This window comes from Schistocerca cancellata, chromosome 4, assembly GCF_023864275.1.
Source record: "Schistocerca cancellata isolate TAMUIC-IGC-003103 chromosome 4, iqSchCanc2.1, whole genome shotgun sequence".
Lineage (NCBI taxonomy): Eukaryota > Metazoa > Arthropoda > Insecta > Orthoptera > Acrididae > Schistocerca > Schistocerca cancellata.
The window spans coordinates 867,165,724-867,172,447 of NC_064629.1; positions in this window are offsets into that span (position 1 = coordinate 867,165,724).

A 6,724-nucleotide genomic window follows, 5' to 3' on the forward strand; every position below is an offset into this window, starting at 1 on the left:
CAACTCAGTATGAACGTGACTCGCCTAAGGCGAACGTTTTCTGTGTCATTTCAGCCAATAAAATTTTTGGTCCCTTTTTCTTCGAAGGTGCTACTGTAACTGGACTACAGTATCTGGAGATGTTAGAGAATTGGCTGTTCCCTCAGCTTGAACAAGAAGCACAACAATTCATATTTCAGCAGGATGGAGCGCCACCACATTGGCACTTATCTGTCCGTAACTACCTGAACGTCAACTACCCGAGGCGATGGATCGGCCGCCAGGCAGCCCGTGACAGAGCACTTCATCACTGGCCTCCAAGAAGCCCTGATCTCACCCCCTGCGATTTTTTCTTATGGGGGTATGTTAAGGATATGGTGTTTCGGCCACCTCTCCCAGCCACCATTGATGATTTGAAACGAGAAATAACAGCAGCTATCCAAACTGTTACGCCTGATATGCTACAGAGAGTGTGGAACGAGTTGGAGTATCGGGTTGATATTGCTCGAGTGTCTGGAGGGGGCCATATTGAACATCTCTGAACTTGTTTTTGAGTGAAAAAAACTTTTTTAAATACTCTTTGTAATGATGTATAACAGAAGGTTATATTATGTTTCTTTCATTAAATACACATTTTTAAAGTTGTGGTATTCTTTTTGAATCACCCTGTATGTTTGCAACTGATGACTAAATTTTTGCTGAAAGTTAAATCTATGAATAAAATAATAAATTCCGCTTGCTTAACCCCACACTCTCTTGACATTCTAGTGATTTCGTTTTGGCCCATTTTACTTTTTGCTGTACTCCCTTTAGAGTTTTTGCAAATACTTCAACATGTTCACATTCTTTTCCCAACTTTGACTGAACTACATCAAATGGAGATGACATTTTGCGTCCATATACAACCTCATAAGGTGGTAACCCTGTTGCTGTATGAGTTTTTGAATTGTAGGTGCTAACCACAAAATCTAAATATACATCCCATTCTAGGTGTTGAGAATTCACATGATGGCTTAGCATCTTTGATATAGACCTATGAACTCTACTGGTGTGACTGTTTACCTGCAGGTAGAATGGACTCATCCATAATTTCTTATGTTTTAGTATGCAGCATGACTGCTTAATGAGATCAGATATGAAATTTGCCCCTTGGTGTGTAATAATTGTGTACAGTACTGTGAATTTAAGTATCCAGTGATTTAGCGTAGCATGAGCTACTGTGCTCGCTTTCTGATCTGCTTTTGCTACCATTACTAATACCATGAGAAGTGATAGATAACCGTTATTATATATCTTTTACCCAACTGACTCCAGTGGAACAGTCCCAAAATATCGGCTCCTAGCACCTGAGATGGATTACTGAACTTTGATAGTCTTTGGACAGTCTTTGTAATTGTGTCTTTTGGTGGTATAAATCATAACATTTTGCACACAGAATATAGTTCTTGGTGTATTGTTCAACATCAGCAGATCTTGTTCTCCACCAGAACCTTTCTGCTATTCCTCTATCCACTGTTCTCTTACATGTATGACCCAATAATATATAATCATGTGCTTGCCATAATAGTTCTGTCTGCAAAGCTGCTGGAATATAACGTGTGATCCACACATAAATGATCTATGCAATATCCCATTTTCTATATGACAAAATTGTGGCTGTTTGCAACACACCTTACACTCTCTATCACTTGCTAGCGCTTTCTTCAGATCTTTGAGTCGAACTCAGAGACTTGTAATGCCCCAATCTTACTCCTAAGAGTGCCATCATTTGCGTGCTGAACGCCTGGTTAGTGGAGTGCATCAAACTGAAATTCACTAAGTTTCAAAGCCCATCTCGTTAAACGACTTGAATGATCTTTTAGTATAAGTAAACCATTTTGAAGCTTCATGAGCAGTAATCACTGTGAACTTACATCCCTATAGATAACCTCGAAAATAAGAAATACCATGTATTAATACCAACAGCACCTTTTTAGTGGTAGAATAATTTTGCCCAGCCATATTAAGCTGAAGTGATGCATACACGATTGATTGTTATTTCCCATTAATGATTTGCCACAAAACTACTCCTAAAGCTGTACCACTTGCATCACACAAAAATATTAATTCTGTTGTGAAATCTGGGAAAATCGAAAGTGGATCCAAAGGTAATATTTCTTTAGAATTTTGAAACGCTTTCTGACACATAGGTGTCCAGCTAAACGTAATACTTTTCTACAATAATTTGCCACTTCAACAAACACCTTCACGAACTTTCTATAGTAATTTGCTAATCCAAGGAAAGATTCTTATCATTTAACTGTCTGAGGGGCCAGAAAGTCATGTACTGCTGATGTAAGGTGCAGATCTGTCCTTATTTCATCTTGGCTAATTATATGCTCCAGATACTTTGCCTGTGACTACGCAAGGTGACACTTTCCAACTCTAAGCGTAAGTTGATCCTTTTCCAACCTGTCAATAACTGTCTCCCAATGCTGAACACACTCTTCTGGACTTTTGGCGAATTCAGTTATATAATCTAAATAGACCATGCATTTGTTTGGTTTTAAACCTCTGAGGACACTATTTAATAAATATTGAAACGTAGCTGGCGAGCTTTCCATCCAAAAAGGCATCCTACAAAATTGATAGTGACCTGAAGATGTGGTAAACGCCGTCTTAAGTCTATCCTCAGGGTGTACCTCTATTTGATGATATCCATTTCTTAAATTTAGAGTTTAAAACACCTTGTACTGACCTAAATTATCTAATGTGTCAGTAATATTAGGGACGGGATACCGATCTGTTACCATTTTTTTCTACTCAGAATCTGTACTCACAACAAAACCTATATTTCTTTGTTCTAGCCAGTGACTTTATTGGTACACTTACTATGCTCATTGACCATGGGCTATTACTATTTTCTACAATTCCATCTGGTAACTGCTGATCCACGAATTGCTCTACTAAAGGCAGTAAATGCTTAGGTAACCTATACTGTTTTCTAAATACTGGCAGCTGTTTACCTTTTGGTATTCTGTGCTGTATGATTGGAGTAGCAAGTAACACTCCTTGTGGAATGAACAAATCCTTATATCATATTAACACTCAATCTATGAATGAGCTATCATCAGCCTTAACATGCTTCCATGCTTCACTTTTTCTTACAACACAGATATGACAAGGGTTCATTCTGTTCTACCTTGTACCCTAGAATACCTTACTATTAAATACCCTCTTATGTGGGTATCAGTAATCCCTTTGGAAGACTGACTTCATCTTTCCTAAAATTATCAAGGCTTATTGGTACCATAACTTGACCCTTTACATCCCTTGTATGCATTAGAAACTCACATACAAAACAAATGTGTTCGTCCAACATGTCATTACTTGTTAGAGGTTCTACCAAATGCGCCATATCCCGTAGAACGTTAATATCTGCTGATACCCACATTAGTTTTTCTGTACCTGCTGGTAATCTCTCATGCAAAATGTTCTAATGGACGCCACTTTTGCAATGGGTACATGTTTTGATATAGAAATATTTTCAACTATTGTACCCATAGAAATAATTTACTATCGAATTCAGCTGTCTGTTGCTAAATGTTGAAACTAGCATGATGCCTAAACAGAAAATATCACAGCAAGCCCTTGTCCCACAGCTGGCAACACTTCCATTGGTTCATGAAACATTGTGTTTCCTGTCTTAAGCTCGAGCCATGTTGTCCCGATTTACTCATCTGTGTTGCCACATATTGTGTGCAACCTGTACCTTGGTTCTTGTAATCTGCTCTTATCCGCGAGATCCAGAGTGGCAACCAATACACATGTCCCTGTATCTACCAAAAACCCTTTCTTGACCAAGCCACTAATGAACAGTCCCTCTCTGCATTCACTTTTAATGCACTTCTATTTAATGGTAGCACTTCTCGATGGAAAGAATATTCCTGCTGTCGTTTGACGACTTATTTTTCCCATTGTAGTTACCCTGTTTCTTTGCTCTACACTACTGTGCCTTATGGCCAACCCATTGACAACTAAAACATTGTGACTGGTAAAACTGTGCTTTTAAATGACCCTTTCCTCCACAACAGTAACATTCTTTGCTTAACACAAACATTTTCTCATTATTCTGGGACGTAGATGCACTCTCTTTCTCTTGCATATAAGTGACTACCCACAGTGCTGCTGATACGTATTATGGATTTTTCATTCTCAATCAGCGAGAAAATTCTGGAGATATCCCCCTTAGGAAAACATCTAATGCCTTATCGTCAGCCTCTCTCAACAAGACAGCATCCAGTTCGTTACTCAACTACTAAGTTTGGACGTTCAATTTGCGTACCCTGTCCGAAAATGCTTCTACAGCCTCACTTGCTATTTGTCTCAAATTACTTAGAATTTTCTCGAAAGAAACGAGCATTATTTTCTGTACCGGAGCTTTAAGCCATTTGCCAATTCTGCAAATGTGGTACCTTACTCAAGCCCTCATGGTACCGAAATTTGGCCGTCTGCAATGATGTTTATTGAAACCAGTTGCACAGGCTGGCTATGGATAACACATCCTGAAAAAAAAAACAGTGACATCCTCTGAGGTTCTGCCAGCAAACAGGGAAATAATACTAGTGGCTACAAGATACACAGATGGTGAAGGAACTGCCAGTATTAACTTAATTTCACTGGCGCCTGACTATGAAGGATCTTCTGTTCGACTATGCAATTGCTGAGCCATTTGCTCACTGTGTTCCTTTAACAATTTAACCTGCATGATCAGACCTGATACCATGTCTGCTGCATTACTTGCTCCCATATGTGCCATATTTGTGCAATTTCCTTTTCCATCCCAGTCAGCTTTCTGCCCTACACACAATACACACTGTCATGAATACCAAATATCACTTATTTCTTCGTCTTATCGGCTTCCACCGACACTTAACACAGTCCTCTTCTGCTTGTCCATACTTCCCACAAGTGGAACCTATCACAGCGACAAATTTATCACAAGATGGGCTGTGGCCAGACAAATTCCAAGTTTTCAATCTTCTGGTACAGCTCTATAATTTCCCTTAAAGTCAGATATATCTATGAGTCCGTGAGGCTTGACAGAAGTAACTCTTAATTCACTGCATCTTACTCTGTACCCAATCACAACAAAAACATAACCATGTGAGCAACAAAGCTTTTCAGAGACTCACTATGATTTCTGATGCTGCAAGAGTGAGAAGCACAACCAATTCCTGACACAAAATTTGCAAACAGTGACTGTTGTGAGGGTGGAAGTAGAGATGGTTCTGTGTCAGGAGGCACTCTCCCTGTTCACTCTTTTCCAGTTTTCCTCAGAAGGATGGCAGTGACCTGTTGCCACCGGTATGGACAGTGAAATAAAATCAGAGTTAGCTATCTATTTCCACAAATTACAATCCGTGTCTTGACTCGCTGTTGATGTCGACTGTTGATGCCCGTTGAGGAATCATGTTGTAAACGACCTTCGGTCTGCTCAGAGTAGCTGACACCGCAAGCACCATTCCTAGCTGGCTGCTGATATGGCTGTCACTGCCCATACCACAATGCTGCATCAGGAGTGAAGGCAGCGGCTATGTTGGACTTACACTAGCTTGGGAGGTGCTCTGTCCCCTCTCGCTCACTAACACCCTTCATTTGTCGAAACGTAATGATGGTTACTGTGTAGCCGTGGAGTAAGGTGATCCTGGCCTGCCATTCAGATAGGCCCTGGCGTGTCCGCTTGGATATCAGGAACACCGATGTCCTGATCTGGGGTCTTAGGGAAGACCCCCCAAGTCCACCCATCTACAACAACAGTAGACTGTGACACTACAGTGACCTCCGAGGCTGGTCATTATGGCGAGGTAACCACCTCTCACAGTAGTGGCTATTGTTGCTCAGTAGCATACAGGATATCTACGACAGATTTGAGTCAGACGTCACTTTATTGTAATCAGGGAACCGAGAGCGAACGTTATGTAGGCCACTGATCTGTCTGACTGACTGCCTTACGAGCTAAAATCCGGGGTATTTGTGGAGCGAAATAGTGGTTACTGTTCACTTGATGCCACTTATCATGACTGCATAGATCTTGCTGTTACGAAGGTGTCAACGGTTCTCACTCTGCTGTGCTTGCTTAATGAGTTTGTTATAGTATAGGACTGGTGCGTAAAAGCTCTTGTCATGCGTTGCTGCATTAGCAGTAGCGTTTCTTTCATCGCATAATGAAGGTGATGTGATTGTGTCTAGCTCCACTGCCTACTGCATTTGTACTAAGGTCCGCCATCTAGCTCGCTAGAAACATCGATGTTATGTTTTTCCCTGACCTGCTCTCAATGGTGAAATGTTATTCTTCATGCCCACCTTGTGTCAGTACCGCCATAATGGAAGTATGGTCGTTTCACTCCAGTACTTAGAAAATTTTAACCGTTTGTTGCCTTGTACAAAGTTCGCAAGCAATAATATATCTATTACAAACACTTAAAGACCAAATATATGAATGTTATAGGGGTATGAGATGCTTCATGCTCACCCATTATCTTCCTGTCTATACATTCCATCATGCTGGACAAATCACATTTATTTCTGAAAGCAGGTCTTTTTTATTCAAGATTCCAATACACCATATTATTCCCAACTCTTTTGGTTATAAAGCCCTATTTTTCAACATAATCTCCATTCAATGCAAGAGCCTTACTCCTTCACCTTACTAGGAGCGCCTGTAGACTTGCATGGTACTACTCTACGGGTCGACCCCAGTGCC